Genomic DNA, 18,642 nt, shown 5'->3' with positions numbered 1-18,642 from the left:
CAGGCCTCAGACTGCTGCGCCCACCGAGCCAATGGTACGCCGTGTCCCTGCGGTGCCGCAGACTGCACTGTCAGGACCGCACTGAGAGGCCCACGCTGCAGCGCCCCCCTATGAAGTCGTAGTTGAATAACCGGAGAGACAGCACCGTCGGGCAGAGAGCGATGGCTGCGCCACCGATGTCCGCCACACAAACTCTGAATACGCGTTGTACTGCCACACAAAGTACAGCCCCCACTTCAAACACATCACCAGAACTCGCAACGACAAGAAACACCAAGCAGTTTTTTAACGGCGCATCAACAGAGTTCACCATTAAGAGGCCTTGTCTTGAGCGCCTCCGCAGGATTTTTGCAGAGCTGTACGAAAACTCCAGTAAACGCGCAAATGACACCGACGAGTTTACTCGTTTCGTACAAATACTGCAAGTTTTCGCTTCTGAGTACTAGTTGACAGTGAGAAATAACTAGTTAAGTCAAAATTAAACATGCAGTTTTGAGGAGCAAAAAGACAAATCCAGGACAGCTAGTAAATACGAACTTACACAAAGACATGGGCTCCACTTGGTGCTCCGTCTCCGGCTCTCTCCTTCGACGCCGGCGCCCCCAAGTGGTGTAGAAATGTCACTGCATGAAAATGCAGTCGCGTGTGTATCAGAATGCATCCAACTCATACACGCCAACAAATGTTTTCTGAAAATGACTCAGACGGTAAAAGTCGCTTAGACTTGAAAATACAAATGCCTTAGCAAAAACACTCAACAACAACAACAACAACAAAAAGGATAAGAATAAACAGAAGAAAATCACAGTGACAAATAACTGAGCATCTCAAAGACAGCACTGTCAGCAACGACTTTCAATAATCTGGGACTTATTGACATTACACTGGGGTGAACTTAAAATACTAGCACGACGTTACAGAAGAACCTCAGAGGCCTTGACCTAAGAGTCAAACGTAACCCGCCGCTGTGCACACATGAGCAGCAACTCACAAAATTTCCTTTGACCACAGAGGGTGTGGGGGGTGCACCGCTCCCGGAAGTACTGCAATACCAGGTCGATGCGTGGAGTGGACGGAGCAAGCCCCTATTCCATCTCCCTGTTCCAAAAACCAATTTAATATATAGTCCCCAGATAGGGGACGTATCAGATATTAAACTGATAAGAACAGATACTACACTTGATCTTAGCCAAAAGGCCGAGAAGCGATACTGACGACGCGTCCCAAGGGAGGACGTCATTGTCCGTACTGACACAGTGACTTCCGGTCTGACACTTGAGCGTCTTCATTTAGGACTTACAGTCTGAGCATCCTGCCGCCGATCCCACGACTTTAAAGGACAGTCAGGAGGGTTTACTTTATGCTGGCAGTCTGCGTCTGTAGTCACGTGCTCCATTCTGGTCCAGTAGAAAGTCGAGGGATCTTGGTCCCGACACATGAATGCTCATGTCTTCATCAAACACATAATCATCTCTGTGACCGTCAAATGCATGAGTTCGGGAATTAATTTAGATTTGATCCGACATGCTGGAAGAAACTTGTCAGACAGACAAAAACATAAATACACAAATAAACAAATAAATAAATAAAACAAAACAAAACAGGACAATTTCAACTCCTCATTGTAAGCGTCACGGTAGACGTGCCTGTGGCGCCCTCTGGTGGAGTGAAGCAGTACTACAGGCCTCAGACTGCTGCGCCCACCGAGCCAATGGTACGCCGTGTCCCTGCGGTGCCGCAGACTGCACTGTCAGGACCGCACTGAGAGGCCCACGCTGCAGCGCCCCCCTATGAAGTCGTAGTTGAATAACCGGAGAGACAGCACCGTCGGGCAGAGAGCGATGGCTGCGCCACCGATGTCCGCCACACAAACTCTGAATACGCGTTGTACTGCCACACAAAGTACAGCCCCCACTTCAAACACATCACCAGAACTCGCAACGACAAGAAACACCAAGCAGTTTTTTAACGGCGCATCAACAGAGTTCACCATTAAGAGGCCTTGTCTTGAGCGCCTCCGCAGGATTTTTGCAGAGCTGTACGAAAACTCCAGTAAACGCGCAAATGACACCGACGAGTTTACTCGTTTCGTACAAATACTGCAAGTTTTCGCTTCTGAGTACTAGTTGACAGTGAGAAATAACTAGTTAAGTCAAAATTAAACATGCAGTTTTGAGGAGCAAAAAGACAAATCCAGGACAGCTAGTAAATACGAACTTACAAAAAGACATGGGCTCCACTTGGTGCTCCGTCTCCGGCTCTCTCCTTCGACGCCGGCGCCCCCAAGTGGTGTAGAAATGTCACTGCATGAAAATGCAGTCGCGTGTGTATCAGAATGCATCCAACTCATACACGCCAACAAATGTTTTCTGAAAATGACTCAGACGGTAAAAGTCGCTTAGACTTGAAAATACAAATGCCTTAGCGAAAAACACTCAACAACAACAACAACAACAACAAGGATAAGAATAAACAGAAGAAAATCACAGTGACAAATAACTGAGCATCTCAAAGACAGCACTGTCAGCAACGACTTTCAATAATCTGGGACTTATTGACATTACACTGGGGTGAACTTAAAATACTAGCACGACGTTACAGAAGAACCTCAGAGGCCTTGACCTAAGAGTCAAACGTAACCCGCCGCTGTGCACACATGAGCAGCAACTCACAAAATTTCCTTCGACCACAGAGGGTGTGGGGGGTGCACCGCTCCCGGAAGTACTGCAATACCAGGTCGATGCGTGGAGTGGACGGAGCAAGCCCCTATTCCATCTCCCTGTTCCAAAAACCAATTTAATATATAGTCCCCAGATAGGGGACGTATCAGATATTAAACTGATAAGAACAGATACTACACTTGATCTTAGCCAAAAGGCCGAGAAGCGATACTGACGACGCGTCCCAAGGGAGGACGTCATTGTCCGTACTGACACAGTGACTTCCGGTCTGACACTTGAGCGTCTTCATTTAGGACTTACAGTCTGAGCATCCTGCCGCCGATCCCACGACTTTAAAGGACAGTCAGGAGGGTTTACTTTATGCTGGCAGTCTGCGTCTGTAGTCACGTGCTCCATTCTGGTCCAGTAGAAAGTCGAGGGATCTTGGTCCCGACACATGAATGCTCATGTCTTCATCAAACACATAATCATCTCTGTGACCGTCAAATGCATGAGTTCGGGAATTAATTTAGATTTGATCCGACATGCTGGAAGAAACTTGTCAGACAGACAAAAACATAAATACACAAATAAACAAATAAATAAATAAAACAAAACAAAACAGGACAATTTCAACTCCTCATTGTAAGCGTCACGGTAGACGTGCCTGTGGCGCCCTCTGGTGGAGTGAAGCAGTACTACAGGCCTCAGACTGCTGCGCCCACCGAGCCAATGGTACGCCGTGTCCCTGCGGTGCCGCAGACTGCACTGTCAGGACCGCACTGAGAGGCCCACGCTGCAGCGCCCCCCTATGAAGTCGTAGTTGAATAACCGGAGAGACAGCACCGTCGGGCAGAGAGCGATGGCTGCGCCACCGATGTCCGCCACACAAACTCTGAATACGCGTTGTACTGCCACACAAAGTACAGCCCCCACTTCAAACACATCACCAGAACTCGCAACGACAAGAAACACCAAGCAGTTTTTTAACGGCGCATCAACAGAGTTCACCATTAAGAGGCCTTGTCTTGAGCGCCTCCGCAGGATTTTTGCAGAGCTGTACGAAAACTCCAGTAAACGCGCAAATGACACCGACGAGTTTACTCGTTTCGTACAAATACTGCAAGTTTTCGCTTCTGAGTACTAGTTGACAGTGAGAAATAACTAGTTAAGTCAAAATTAAACATGCAGTTTTGAGGAGCAAAAAGACAAATCCAGGACAGCTAGTAAATACGAACTTACACAAAGACATGGGCTCCACTTGGTGCTCCGTCTCCGGCTCTCTCCTTCGACGCCGGCGCCCCCAAGTGGTGTAGAAATGTCACTGCATGAAAATGCAGTCGCGTGTGTATCAGAATGCATCCAACTCATACACGCCAACAAATGTTTTCTGAAAATGACTCAGACGGTAAAAGTCGCTTAGACTTGAAAATACAAATGCCTTAGCGAAACACTCAACAACAACAACAACAACAACAAGGATAAGAATAAACAGAAGAAAATCACAGTGACAAATAACTGAGCATCTCAAAGACAGCACTGTCAGCAACGACTTTCAATAATCTGGGACTTATTGACATTACACTGGGGTGAACTTAAAATACTAGCACGACGTTACAGAAGAACCTCAGAGGCCTTGACCTAAGAGTCAAACGTAACCCGCCGCTGTGCACACATGAGCAGCAACTCACAAAATTTCCTTCGACCACAGAGGGTGTGGGGGGTGCACCGCTCCCGGAAGTACTGCAATACCAGGTCGATGCGTGGAGTGGACGGAGCAAGCCCCTATTCCATCTCCCTGTTCCAAAAACCAATTTAATATATAGTCCCCAGATAGGGGACGTATCAGATATTAAACTGATAAGAACAGATACTACACTTGATCTTAGCCAAAAGGCCGAGAAGCGATACTGACGACGCGTCCCAAGGGAGGACGTCATTGTCCGTACTGACACAGTGACTTCCGGTCTGACACTTGAGCGTCTTCATTTAGGACTTACAGTCTGAGCATCCTGCCGCCGATCCCACGACTTTAAAGGACAGTCAGGAGGGTTTACTTTATGCTGGCAGTCTGCGTCTGTAGTCACGTGCTCCATTCTGGTCCAGTAGAAAGTCGAGGGATCTTGGTCCCGACACATGAATGCTCATGTCTTCATCAAACACATAATCATCTCTGTGACCGTCAAATGCATGAGTTCGGGAATTAATTTAGATTTGATCCGACATGCTGGAAGAAACTTGTCAGACAGACAAAAACATAAATACACAAATAAACAAATAAATAAATAAAACAAAACAAAACAGGACAATTTCAACTCCTCATTGTAAGCGTCACGGTAGACGTGCCTGTGGCGCCCTCTGGTGGAGTGAAGCAGTACTACAGGCCTCAGACTGCTGCGCCCACCGAGCCAATGGTACGCCGTGTCCCTGCGGTGCCGCAGACTGCACTGTCAGGACCGCACTGAGAGGCCCACGCTGCAGCGCCCCCTATGAAGTCGTAGTTGAATAACCGGAGAGACAGCACCGTCGGGCAGAGAGCGATGGCTGCACCACCGATGTCCGCCACACAAACTCTGAATACGCGTTGTACTGCCACACAAAGTACAGCCCCCACTTCAAACACATCACCAGAACTCGCAACGACAAGAAACACCAAGCAGTTTTTTAACGGCGCATCAACAGAGTTCACCATTAAGAGGCCTTGTCTTGAGCGCCTCCGCAGGATTTTTGCAGAGCTGTACGAAAACTCCAGTAAACGCGCAAATGACACCGACGAGTTTACTCGTTTCGTACAAATACTGCAAGTTTTCGCTTCTGAGTACTAGTTGACAGTGAGAAATAACTAGTTAAGTCAAAATTAAACATGCAGTTTTGAGGAGCAAAAAGACAAATCCAGGACAGCTAGTAAATACGAACTTACACAAAGACATGGGCTCCACTTGGTGCTCCGTCTCCGGCTCTCTCCTTCGACGCCGGCGCCCCCAAGTGGTGTAGAAATGTCACTGCATGAAAATGCAGTCGCGTGTGTATCAGAATGCATCCAACTCATACACGCCAACAAATGTTTTCTGAAAATGACTCAGACGGTAAAAGTCGCTTAGACTTGAAAATACAAATGCCTTAGCGAAAACACTCAACAACAACAACAACAACAACAAGGATAAGAATAAACAGAAGAAAATCACAGTGACAAATAACTGAGCATCTCAAAGACAGCACTGTCAGCAACGACTTTCAATAATCTGGGACTTATTGACATTACACTGGGGTGAACTTAAAATACTAGCACGACGTTACAGAAGAACCTCAGAGGCCTTGACCTAAGAGTCAAACGTAACCCGCCGCTGTGCACACATGAGCAGCAACTCACAAAATTTCCTTCGACCACAGAGGGTGTGGGGGGTGCACCGCTCCCGGAAGTACTGCAATACCAGGTCGATGCGTGGAGTGGACGGAGCAAGCCCCTATTCCATCTCCCTGTTCCAAAAACCAATTTAATATATAGTCCCCAGATAGGGGACGTATCAGATATTAAACTGATAAGAACAGATACTACACTTGATCTTAGCCAAAAGGCCGAGAAGCGATACTGACGACGCGTCCCAAGGGAGGACGTCATTGTCCGTACTGACACAGTGACTTCCGGTCTGACACTTGAGCGTCTTCATTTAGGACTTACAGTCTGAGCATCCTGCCGCCGATCCCACGACTTTAAAGGACAGTCAGGAGGGTTTACTTTATGCTGGCAGTCTGCGTCTGTAGTCACGTGCTCCATTCTGGTCCAGTAGAAAGTCGAGGGATCTTGGTCCCGACACATGAATGCTCATGTCTTCATCAAACACATAATCATCTCTGTGACCGTCAAATGCATGAGTTCGGGAATTAATTTAGATTTGATCCGACATGCTGGAAGAAACTTGTCAGACAGACAAAAACATAAATACACAAATAAACAAATAAATAAATAAAACAAAACAAAACAGGACAATTTCAACTCCTCATTGTAAGCGTCACGGTAGACGTGCCTGTGGCGCCCTCTGGTGGAGTGAAGCAGTACTACAGGCCTCAGACTGCTGCGCCCACCGAGCCAATGGTACGCCGTGTCCCTGCGGTGCCGCAGACTGCACTGTCAGGACCGCACTGAGAGGCCCACGCTGCAGCGCCCCCTATGAAGTCGTAGTTGAATAACCGGAGAGACAGCACCGTCGGGCAGAGAGCGATGGCTGCGCCACCGATGTCCGCCACACAAACTCTGAATACGCGTTGTACTGCCACACAAAGTACAGCCCCCACTTCAAACACATCACCAGAACTCGCAACGACAAGAAACACCAAGCAGTTTTTTAACGGCGCATCAACAGAGTTCACCATTAAGAGGCCTTGTCTTGAGCGCCTCCGCAGGATTTTTGCAGAGCTGTACGAAAACTCCAGTAAACGCGCAAATGACACCGACGAGTTTACTCGTTTCGTACAAATACTGCAAGTTTTCGCTTCTGAGTACTAGTTGACAGTGAGAAATAACTAGTTAAGTCAAAATTAAACATGCAGTTTTGAGGAGCAAAAAGACAAATCCAGGACAGCTAGTAAATACGAACTTACAAAAAGACATGGGCTCCACTTGGTGCTCCGTCTCCGGCTCTCTCCTTCGACGCCGGCGCCCCCAAGTGGTGTAGAAATGTCACTGCATGAAAATGCAGTCGCGTGTGTATCAGAATGCATCCAACTCATACACGCCAACAAATGTTTTCTGAAAATGACTCAGACGGTAAAAGTCGCTTAGACTTGAAAATACAAATGCCTTAGCAAAAAACACTCAACAACAACAACAACAACAAAAAGGATAAGAATAAACAGAAGAAAATCACAGTGACAAATAACTGAGCATCTCAAAGACAGCACTGTCAGCAACGACTTTCAATAATCTGGGACTTATTGACATTACACTGGGGTGAACTTAAAATACTAGCACGACGTTACAGAAGAACCTCAGAGGCCTTGACCTAAGAGTCAAACGTAACCCGCCGCTGTGCACACATGAGCAGCAACTCACAAAATTTCCTTCGACCACAGAGGGTGTGGGGGGTGCACCGCTCCCGGAAGTACTGCAATACCAGGTCGATGCGTGGAGTGGACGGAGCAAGCCCCTATTCCATCTCCCTGTTCCAAAAACCAATTTAATATATAGTCCCCAGATAGGGGACGTATCAGATATTAAACTGATAAGAACAGATACTACACTTGATCTTAGCCAAAAGGCCGAGAAGCGATACTGACGACGCGTCCCAAGGGAGGACGTCATTGTCCGTACTGACACAGTGACTTCCGGTCTGACACTTGAGCGTCTTCATTTAGGACTTACAGTCTGAGCATCCTGCCGCCGATCCCACGACTTTAAAGGACAGTCAGGAGGGTTTACTTTATGCTGGCAGTCTGCGTCTGTAGTCACGTGCTCCATTCTGGTCCAGTAGAAAGTCGAGGGATCTTGGTCCCGACACATGAATGCTCATGTCTTCATCAAACACATAATCATCTCTGTGACCGTCAAATGCATGAGTTCGGGAATTAATTTAGATTTGATCCGACATGCTGGAAGAAACTTGTCAGACAGACAAAAACATAAATACACAAACAAATAAATAAATAAAACAAAACAAAACAGGACAATTTCAACTCCTCATTGTAAGCGTCACGGTAGACGTGCCTGTGGCGCCCTCTGGTGGAGTGAAGCAGTACTACAGGCCTCAGACTGCTGCGCCCACCGAGCCAATGGTACGCCGTGTCCCTGCGGTGCCGCAGACTGCACTGTCAGGACCGCACTGAGAGGCCCACGCTGCAGCGCCCCCCTATGAAGTCGTAGTTGAATAACCGGAGAGACAGCACCGTCGGGCAGAGAGCGATGGCTGCGCCACCGATGTCCGCCACACAAACTCTGAATACGCGTTGTACTGCCACACAAAGTACAGCCCCCACTTCAAACACATCACCAGAACTCGCAACGACAAGAAACACCAAGCAGTTTTTTAACGGCGCATCAACAGAGTTCACCATTAAGAGGCCTTGTCTTGAGCGCCTCCGCAGGATTTTTGCAGAGCTGTACGAAAACTCCAGTAAACGCGCAAATGACACCGACGAGTTTACTCGTTTCGTACAAATACTGCAAGTTTTCGCTTCTGAGTACTAGTTGACAGTGAGAAATAACTAGTTAAGTCAAAATTAAACATGCAGTTTTGAGGAGCAAAAAGACAAATCCAGGACAGCTAGTAAATACGAACTTACAAAAAGACATGGGCTCCACTTGGTGCTCCGTCTCCGGCTCTCTCCTTCGACGCCGGCGCCCCCAAGTGGTGTAGAAATGTCACTGCATGAAAATGCAGTCGCGTGTGTATCAGAATGCATCCAACTCATACACGCCAACAAATGTTTTCTGAAAATGACTCAGACGGTAAAAGTCGCTTAGACTTGAAAATACAAATGCCTTAGCGAAAAACACTCAACAACAACAACAACAACAACAAGGATAAGAATAAACAGAAGAAAATCACAGTGACAAATAACTGAGCATCTCAAAGACAGCACTGTCAGCAACGACTTTCAATAATCTGGGACTTATTGACATTACACTGGGGTGAACTTAAAATACTAGCACGACGTTACAGAAGAACCTCAGAGGCCTTGACCTAAGAGTCAAACGTAACCCGCCGCTGTGCACACATGAGCAGCAACTCACAAAATTTCCTTCGACCACAGAGGGTGTGGGGGGTGCACCGCTCCCGGAAGTACTGCAATACCAGGTCGATGCGTGGAGTGGACGGAGCAAGCCCCTATTCCATCTCCCTGTTCCAAAAACCAATTTAATATATAGTCCCCAGATAGGGGACGTATCAGATATTAAACTGATAAGAACAGATACTACACTTGATCTTAGCCAAAAGGCCGAGAAGCGATACTGACGACGCGTCCCAAGGGAGGACGTCATTGTCCGTACTGACACAGTGACTTCCGGTCTGACACTTGAGCGTCTTCATTTAGGACTTACAGTCTGAGCATCCTGCCGCCGATCCCACGACTTTAAAGGACAGTCAGGAGGGTTTACTTTATGCTGGCAGTCTGCGTCTGTAGTCACGTGCTCCATTCTGGTCCAGTAGAAAGTCGAGGGATCTTGGTCCCGACACATGAATGCTCATGTCTTCATCAAACACATAATCATCTCTGTGACCGTCAAATGCATGAGTTCGGGAATTAATTTAGATTTGATCCGACATGCTGGAAGAAACTTGTCAGACAGACAAAAACATAAATACACAAATAAACAAATAAATAAATAAAACAAAACAAAACAGGACAATTTCAACTCCTCATTGTAAGCGTCACGGTAGACGTGCCTGTGGCGCCCTCTGGTGGAGTGAAGCAGTACTACAGGCCTCAGACTGCTGCGCCCACCGAGCCAATGGTACGCCGTGTCCCTGCGGTGCCGCAGACTGCACTGTCAGGACCGCACTGAGAGGCCCACGCTGCAGCGCCCCCTATGAAGTCGTAGTTGAATAACCGGAGAGACAGCACCGTCGGGCAGAGAGCGATGGCTGCGCCACCGATGTCCGCCACACAAACTCTGAATACGCGTTGTACTGCCACACAAAGTACAGCCCCCACTTCAAACACATCACCAGAACTCGCAACGACAAGAAACACCAAGCAGTTTTTTAACGGCGCATCAACAGAGTTCACCATTAAGAGGCCTTGTCTTGAGCGCCTCCGCAGGATTTTTGCAGAGCTGTACGAAAACTCCAGTAAACGCGCAAATGACACCGACGAGTTTACTCGTTTCGTACAAATACTGCAAGTTTTCGCTTCTGAGTACTAGTTGACAGTGAGAAATAACTAGTTAAGTCAAAATTAAACATGCAGTTTTGAGGAGCAAAAAGACAAATCCAGGACAGCTAGTAAATACGAACTTACAAAAAGACATGGGCTCCACTTGGTGCTCCGTCTCCGGCTCTCTCCTTCGACGCCGGCGCCCCCAAGTGGTGTAGAAATGTCACTGCATGAAAATGCAGTCGCGTGTGTATCAGAATGCATCCAACTCATACACGCCAACAAATGTTTTCTGAAAATGACTCAGACGGTAAAAGTCGCTTAGACTTGAAAATACAAATGCCTTAGCAAAAACACTCAACAACAACAACAACAACAAAAAGGATAAGAATAAACAGAAGAAAATCACAGTGACAAATAACTGAGCATCTCAAAGACAGCACTGTCAGCAACGACTTTCAATAATCTGGGACTTATTGACATTACACTGGGGTGAACTTAAAATACTAGCACGACGTTACAGAAGAACCTCAGAGGCCTTGACCTAAGAGTCAAACGTAACCCGCCGCTGTGCACACATGAGCAGCAACTCACAAAATTTCCTTCGACCACAGAGGGTGTGGGGGGTGCACCGCTCCCGGAAGTACTGCAATACCAGGTCGATGCGTGGAGTGGACGGAGCAAGCCCCTATTCCATCTCCCTGTTCCAAAAACCAATTTAATATATAGTCCCCAGATAGGGGACGTATCAGATATTAAACTGATAAGAACAGATACTACACTTGATCTTAGCCAAAAGGCCGAGAAGCGATACTGACGACGCGTCCCAAGGGAGGACGTCATTGTCCGTACTGACACAGTGACTTCCGGTCTGACACTTGAGCGTCTTCATTTAGGACTTACAGTCTGAGCATCCTGCCGCCGATCCCACGACTTTAAAGGACAGTCAGGAGGGTTTACTTTATGCTGGCAGTCTGCGTCTGTAGTCACGTGCTCCATTCTGGTCCAGTAGAAAGTCGAGGGATCTTGGTCCCGACACATGAATGCTCATGTCTTCATCAAACACATATCATCTCTGTGACCGTCAAATGCATGAGTTCGGGAATTAATTTAGATTTGATCCGACATGCTGGAAGAAACTTGTCAGACAGACAAAAACATAAATACACAAATAAACAAATAAATAAATAAAACAAAACAAAACAGGACAATTTCAACTCCTCATTGTAAGCGTCACGGTAGACGTGCCTGTGGCGCCCTCTGGTGGAGTGAAGCAGTACTACAGGCCTCAGACTGCTGCGCCCACCGAGCCAATGGTACGCCGTGTCCCTGCGGTGCCGCAGACTGCACTGTCAGGACCGCACTGAGAGGCCCACGCTGCAGCGCCCCCCTATGAAGTCGTAGTTGAATAACCGGAGAGACAGCACCGTCGGGCAGAGAGCGATGGCTGCGCCACCGATGTCCGCCACACAAACTCTGAATACGCGTTGTACTGCCACACAAAGTACAGCCCCCACTTCAAACACATCACCAGAACTCGCAACGACAAGAAACACCAAGCAGTTTTTTAACGGCGCATCAACAGAGTTCACCATTAAGAGGCCTTGTCTTGAGCGCCTCCGCAGGATTTTTGCAGAGCTGTACGAAAACTCCAGTAAACGCGCAAATGACACCGACGAGTTTACTCGTTTCGTACAAATACTGCAAGTTTTCGCTTCTGAGTACTAGTTGACAGTGAGAAATAACTAGTTAAGTCAAAATTAAACATGCAGTTTTGAGGAGCAAAAAGACAAATCCAGGACAGCTAGTAAATACGAACTTACAAAAAGACATGGGCTCCACTTGGTGCTCCGTCTCCGGCTCTCTCCTTCGACGCCGGCGCCCCCAAGTGGTGTAGAAATGTCACTGCATGAAAATGCAGTCGCGTGTGTATCAGAATGCATCCAACTCATACACGCCAACAAATGTTTTCTGAAAATGACTCAGACGGTAAAAGTCGCTTAGACTTGAAAATACAAATGCCTTAGCGAAAACACTCAACAACAACAACAACAACAAAAGGATAAGAATAAACAGAAGAAAATCACAGTGACAAATAACTGAGCATCTCAAAGACAGCACTGTCAGCAACGACTTTCAATAATCTGGGACTTATTGACATTACACTGGGGTGAACTTAAAATACTAGCACGACGTTACAGAAGAACCTCAGAGGCCTTGACCTAAGAGTCAAACGTAACCCGCCGCTGTGCACACATGAGCAGCAACTCACAAAATTTCCTTCGACCACAGAGGGTGTGGGGGGTGCACCGCTCCCGGAAGTACTGCAATACCAGGTCGATGCGTGGAGTGGACGGAGCAAGCCCCTATTCCATCTCCCTGTTCCAAAAACCAATTTAATATATAGTCCCCAGATAGGGGACGTATCAGATATTAAACTGATAAGAACAGATACTACACTTGATCTTAGCCAAAAGGCCGAGAAGCGATACTGACGACGCGTCCCAAGGGAGGACGTCATTGTCCGTACTGACACAGTGACTTCCGGTCTGACACTTGAGCGTCTTCATTTAGGACTTACAGTCTGAGCATCCTGCCGCCGATCCCACGACTTTAAAGGACAGTCAGGAGGGTTTACTTTATGCTGGCAGTCTGCGTCTGTAGTCACGTGCTCCATTCTGGTCCAGTAGAAAGTCGAGGGATCTTGGTCCCGACACATGAATGCTCATGTCTTCATCAAACACATAATCATCTCTGTGACCGTCAAATGCATGAGTTCGGGAATTAATTTAGATTTGATCCGACATGCTGGAAGAAACTTGTCAGACAGACAAAAACATAAATACACAAATAAACAAATAAATAAATAAAACAAAACAAAACAGGACAATTTCAACTCCTCATTGTAAGCGTCACGGTAGACGTGCCTGTGGCGCCCTCTGGTGGAGTGAAGCAGTACTACAGGCCTCAGACTGCTGCGCCCACCGAGCCAATGGTACGCCGTGTCCCTGCGGTGCCGCAGACTGCACTGTCAGGACCGCACTGAGAGGCCCACGCTGCAGCGCCCCCCTATGAAGTCGTAGTTGAATAACCGGAGAGACAGCACCGTCGGGCAGAGAGCGATGGCTGCGCCACCGATGTCCGCCACACAAACTCTGAATACGCGTTGTACTGCCACACAAAGTACAGCCCCCACTTCAAACACATCACCAGAACTCGCAACGACAAGAAACACCAAGCAGTTTTTTAACGGCGCATCAACAGAGTTCACCATTAAGAGGCCTTGTCTTGAGCGCCTCCGCAGGATTTTTGCAGAGCTGTACGAAAACTCCAGTAAACGCGCAAATGACACCGACGAGTTTACTCGTTTCGTACAAATACTGCAAGTTTTCGCTTCTGAGTACTAGTTGACAGTGAGAAATAACTAGTTAAGTCAAAATTAAACATGCAGTTTTGAGGAGCAAAAAGACAAATCCAGGACAGCTAGTAAATACGAACTTACAAAAAGACATGGGCTCCACTTGGTGCTCCGTCTCCGGCTCTCTCCTTCGACGCCGGCGCCCCCAAGTGGTGTAGAAATGTCACTGCATGAAAATGCAGTCGCGTGTGTATCAGAATGCATCCAACTCATACACGCCAACAAATGTTTTCTGAAAATGACTCAGACGGTAAAAGTCGCTTAGACTTGAAAATACAAATGCCTTAGCGAAAACACTCAACAACAACAACAACAACAACAAGGATAAGAATAAACAGAAGAAAATCACAGCGACAAATAACTGAGCATCTCAAAGACAGCACTGTCAGCAACGACTTTCAATAATCTGGGACTTATTGACATTACACTGGGGTGAACTTAAAATACTAGCACGACGTTACAGAAGAACCTCAGAGGCCTTGACCTAAGAGTCAAACGTAACCCGCCGCTGTGCACACATGAGCAGCAACTCACAAAATTTCCTTCGACCACAGAGGGTGTGGGGGGTGCACCGCTCCCGGAAGTACTGCAATACCAGGTCGATGCGTGGAGTGGACGGAGCAAGCCCCTATTCCATCTCCCTGTTCCAAAAACCAATTTAATATATAGTCCCCAGATAGGGGACGTATCAGATATTAAACTGATAAGAACAGATACTACACTTGATCTTAGCCAAAAGGCCGAGAAGCGATACTGACGACGCGTCCCAAGGGAGGACGTCATTGTCCGTACTGACACAGTGACTTCCGGTCTGACACTTGAGCGTCTTCATTTAGGACTTACAGTCTGAGCATCCTGCCGCCGATCCCACGACTTTAAAGGACAGTCAGGAGGGTTTACTTTATGCTGGCAGTCTGCGTCTGTAGTCACGTGCTCCATTCTGGTCCAGTAGAAAGTCGAGGGATCTTGGTCCCGACACATGAATGCTCATGTCTTCATCAACACATAATCATCTCTGTGACCGTCAAATGCATGAGTTCGGGAATTAATTTAGATTTGATCCGACATGCTGGAAGAAACTTGTCAGACAGACAAAAAATAAATACACAAATAAACAAATAAATAAATAAAACAAAACAAAACAGGACAATTTCAACTCCTCATTGTAAGCGTCACGGTAGACGTGCCTGTGGCGCCCTCTGGTGGAGTGAAGCAGTACTACAGGCCTCAGACTGCTGCGCCCACCGAGCCAATGGTACGCCGTGTCCCTGCGGTGCCGCAGACTGCACTGTCAGGACCGCACTGAGAGGCCCACGCTGCAGCGCCCCCCTATGAAGTCGTAGTTGAATAACCGGAGAGACAGCACCGTCGGGCAGAGAGCGATGGCTGCGCCACCGATGTCCGCCACACAAACTCTGAATACGCGTTGTACTGCCACACAAAGTACAGCCCCCACTTCAAACACATCACCAGAACTCGCAACGACAAGAAACACCAAGCAGTTTTTTAACGGCGCATCAACAGAGTTCACCATTAAGAGGCCTTGTCTTGAGCGCCTCCGCAGGATTTTTGCAGAGCTGTACGAAAACTCCAGTAAACGCGCAAATGACACCGACGAGTTTACTCGTTTCGTACAAATACTGCAAGTTTTCGCTTCTGAGTACTAGTTGACAGTGAGAAATAACTAGTTAAGTCAAAATTAAACATGCAGTTTTGAGGAGCAAAAAGACAAATCCAGGACAGCTAGTAAATACGAACTTACAAAAAGACATGGGCTCCACTTGGTGCTCCGTCTCCGGCTCTCTCCTTCGACGCCGGCGCCCCCAAGTGGTGTAGAAATGTCACTGCATGAAAATGCAGTCGCGTGTGTATCAGAATGCATCCAACTCATACACGCCAACAAATGTTTTCTGAAAATGACTCAGACGGTAAAAGTCGCTTAGACTTGAAAATACAAATGCCTTAGCGAAAACACTCAACAACAACAACAACAACAACAAGGATAAGAATAAACAGAAGAAAATCACAGCGACAAATAACTGAGCATCTCAAAGACAGCACTGTCAGCAACGACTTTCAATAATCTGGGACTTATTGACATTACACTGGGGTGAACTTAAAATACTAGCACGACGTTACAGAAGAACCTCAGAGGCCTTGACCTAAGAGTCAAACGTAACCCGCCGCTGTGCACACATGAGCAGCAACTCACAAAATTTCCTTCGACCACAGAGGGTGTGGGGGGTGCACCGCTCCCGGAAGTACTGCAATACCAGGTCGATGCGTGGAGTGGACGGAGCAAGCCCCTATTCCATCTCCCTGTTCCAAAAACCAATTTAATATATAGTCCCCAGATAGGGGACGTATCAGATATTAAACTGATAAGAACAGATACTACACTTGATCTTAGCCAAAAGGCCGAGAAGCGATACTGACGACGCGTCCCAAGGGAGGACGTCATTGTCCGTACTGACACAGTGACTTCCGGTCTGACACTTGAGCGTCTTCATTTAGGACTTACAGTCTGAGCATCCTGCCGCCGATCCCACGACTTTAAAGGACAGTCAGGAGGGTTTACTTTATGCTGGCAGTCTGCGTCTGTAGTCACGTGCTCCATTCTGGTCCAGTAGAAAGTCGAGGGATCTTGGTCCCGACACATGAATGCTCATGTCTTCATCAAACACATAATCATCTCTGTGACCGTCAAATGCATGAGTTCGGGAATTAATTTAGATTTGATCCGACATGCTGGAAGAAACTTGTCAGACAGACAAAAACATAAATACACAAATAAACAAATAAATAAATAAAACAAAACAAAACAGGACAATTTCAACTCCTCATTGTAAGCGTCACGGTAGACGTGCCTGTGGCGCCCTCTGGTGGAGTGAAGCAGTACTACAGGCCTCAGACTGCTGCGCCCACCGAGCCAATGGTACGCCGTGTCCCTGCGGTGCCGCAGACTGCACTGTCAGGACCGCACTGAGAGGCCCACGCTGCAGCGCCCCCCTATGAAGTCGTAGTTGAATAACCGGAGAGACAGCACCGTCGGGCAGAGAGCGATGGCTGCGCCACCGATGTCCGCCACACAAACTCTGAATACGCGTTGTACTGCCACACAAAGTACAGCCCCCACTTCAAACACATCACCAGAACTCGCAACGACAAGAAACACCAAGCAGTTTTTTAACGGCGCATCAACAGAGTTCACCATTAAGAGGCCTTGTCTTGAGCGCCCTCCGCAGGATTTTTGCAGAGCTGTACGAAAACTCCAGTAAACGCGCAAATGACACCGACGAGTTTACTCGTTTCGTACAAATACTGCAAGTTTTCGCTTCTGAGTACTAGTTGACAGTGAGAAATAACTAGTTAAGTCAAAATTAAACATGCAGTTTTGAGGAGCAAAAAGACAAATCCAGGACAGCTAGTAAATACGAACTTACAAAAAGACATGGGCTCCACTTGGTGCTCCGTCTCCGGCTCTCTCCTTCGACGCCGGCGCCCCCAAGTGGTGTAGAAATGTCACTGCATGAAAATGCAGTCGCGTGTGTATCAGAATGCATCCAACTCATACACGCCAACAAATGTTTTCTGAAAATGACTCAGACGGTAAAAGTCGCTTAGACTTGAAAATACAAATGCCTTAGCGAAAACACTCAACAACAACAACAACAACAACAAGGATAAGAATAAACAGAAGAAAATCACAGCTGACAAATAACTGAGCATCTCAAAGACAGCACTGTCAGCAACGACTTTCAATAATCTGGGACTTATTGACATTACACTGGGGTGAACTTAAAATACTAGCACGACGTTACAGAAGAACCTCAGAGGCCTTGACCTAAGAGTCAAACGTAACCCGCCGCTGTGCACACATGAGCAGCAACTCACAAAATTTCCTTCGACCACAGAGGGTGTGGGGGGTGCACCGCTCCCGGAAGTACTGCAATACCAGGTCGATGCGTGGAGTGGACGGAGCAAGCCCCTATTCCATCTCCCTGTTCCAAAACCAATTTAATATATAGTCCCCAGATAGGGGACGTATCAGATATTAAACTGATAAGAACAGATACTACACTTGATCTTAGCCAAAAGGCCGAGAAGCGATACTGACGACGCGTCCCAAGGGAGGACGTCATTGTCCGTACTGACACAGTGACTTCCGGTCTGACACTTGAGCGTCTTCATTTAGGACTTACAGTCTGAGCATCCTGCCGCCGATCCCACGACTTTAAAGGACAGTCAGGAGGGTTTACTTTATGCTGGCAGTCTGCGTCTGTAGTCACGTGCTCCATTCTGGTCCAGTAGAAAGTCGAGGGATCTTGGTCCCGACACATGAATGCTCATGTCTTCATCAAACACATAATCATCTCTGTGACCGTCAAATGCATGAGTTCGGGAATTAATTTAGATTTGATCCGACATGCTGGAAGAAACTTGTCAGACAGACAAAAAAATAAATACACAAATAACAAATAAATAAATAAAACAAAACAAACAGGACAATTTCAACTCCTCATTGTAAGCGTCACGGTAGACGTGCCTGTGGCGCCCTCTGGTGGAGTGAAGCAGTACTACAGGCCTCAGACTGCTGCGCCCACCGAGCCAATGGTACGCCGTGTCCCTGCGGTGCCGCAGACTGCACTGTCAGGACCGCACTGAGAGGCCCACGCTGCAGCGCCCCCCTATGAAGTCGTAGTTGAATAACCGGAGAGACAGCACCGTCGGGCAGAGAGCGATGGCTGCGCC

At 47.4% G+C, this 18,642-nt stretch overlaps 11 non-coding genes across 11 annotated transcripts; all 11 read right to left on the bottom strand.

The window, feature by feature from the left end:
• Nucleotides 1-1,018: 1,018 nt before the first annotated feature.
• LOC115407709 (U2 spliceosomal RNA) lies at nt 1,019-1,209 on the bottom strand. Its single transcript, XR_003933672.1, has one exon. It is a non-coding gene; the product is annotated as a U2 spliceosomal RNA (small nuclear RNA).
• A 1,490-nt stretch (nt 1,210-2,699) lies between these two features.
• LOC115407704 (U2 spliceosomal RNA) lies at nt 2,700-2,890 on the bottom strand. The gene has a single exon (XR_003933671.1). It is a non-coding gene; the product is annotated as a U2 spliceosomal RNA (small nuclear RNA).
• Nucleotides 2,891-4,378: 1,488 nt separating this feature from the next.
• LOC115407698 (U2 spliceosomal RNA) lies at nt 4,379-4,569 on the bottom strand. Its single transcript, XR_003933670.1, has one exon. It is a non-coding gene; the product is annotated as a U2 spliceosomal RNA (small nuclear RNA).
• A 1,488-nt stretch (nt 4,570-6,057) lies between these two features.
• On the bottom strand, nt 6,058-6,248 carry LOC115407690 (U2 spliceosomal RNA). The gene has a single exon (XR_003933666.1). It is a non-coding gene; the product is annotated as a U2 spliceosomal RNA (small nuclear RNA).
• Nucleotides 6,249-7,737: 1,489 nt separating this feature from the next.
• Nucleotides 7,738-7,928, bottom strand: LOC115407683 (U2 spliceosomal RNA). Its single transcript, XR_003933663.1, has one exon. It is a non-coding gene; the product is annotated as a U2 spliceosomal RNA (small nuclear RNA).
• Nucleotides 7,929-9,414: 1,486 nt separating this feature from the next.
• On the bottom strand, nt 9,415-9,605 carry LOC115407677 (U2 spliceosomal RNA). Its single transcript, XR_003933662.1, has one exon. It is a non-coding gene; the product is annotated as a U2 spliceosomal RNA (small nuclear RNA).
• Nucleotides 9,606-11,093: 1,488 nt separating this feature from the next.
• On the bottom strand, nt 11,094-11,284 carry LOC115407671 (U2 spliceosomal RNA). The gene has a single exon (XR_003933660.1). It is a non-coding gene; the product is annotated as a U2 spliceosomal RNA (small nuclear RNA).
• A 1,487-nt stretch (nt 11,285-12,771) lies between these two features.
• LOC115407665 (U2 spliceosomal RNA) lies at nt 12,772-12,962 on the bottom strand. The gene has a single exon (XR_003933659.1). It is a non-coding gene; the product is annotated as a U2 spliceosomal RNA (small nuclear RNA).
• A 1,489-nt stretch (nt 12,963-14,451) lies between these two features.
• LOC115407658 (U2 spliceosomal RNA) lies at nt 14,452-14,642 on the bottom strand. Its single transcript, XR_003933657.1, has one exon. It is a non-coding gene; the product is annotated as a U2 spliceosomal RNA (small nuclear RNA).
• Nucleotides 14,643-16,129: 1,487 nt separating this feature from the next.
• On the bottom strand, nt 16,130-16,320 carry LOC115407654 (U2 spliceosomal RNA). The gene has a single exon (XR_003933656.1). It is a non-coding gene; the product is annotated as a U2 spliceosomal RNA (small nuclear RNA).
• A 1,491-nt stretch (nt 16,321-17,811) lies between these two features.
• On the bottom strand, nt 17,812-18,001 carry LOC115407809 (U2 spliceosomal RNA). Its single transcript, XR_003933705.1, has one exon. It is a non-coding gene; the product is annotated as a U2 spliceosomal RNA (small nuclear RNA).
• Nucleotides 18,002-18,642: the final 641 nt, after the last annotated feature.

The sequence above is a fragment of the Salarias fasciatus genome, chromosome 2, assembly GCF_902148845.1.
Source record: "Salarias fasciatus chromosome 2, fSalaFa1.1, whole genome shotgun sequence".
In the NCBI taxonomy this organism is placed as follows: Eukaryota; Metazoa; Chordata; class Actinopteri; order Blenniiformes; family Blenniidae; genus Salarias; species Salarias fasciatus.
Note: the sequence above shows the minus strand (reverse complement) of the source record. Positions and strands in the feature narration are given on the sequence as shown.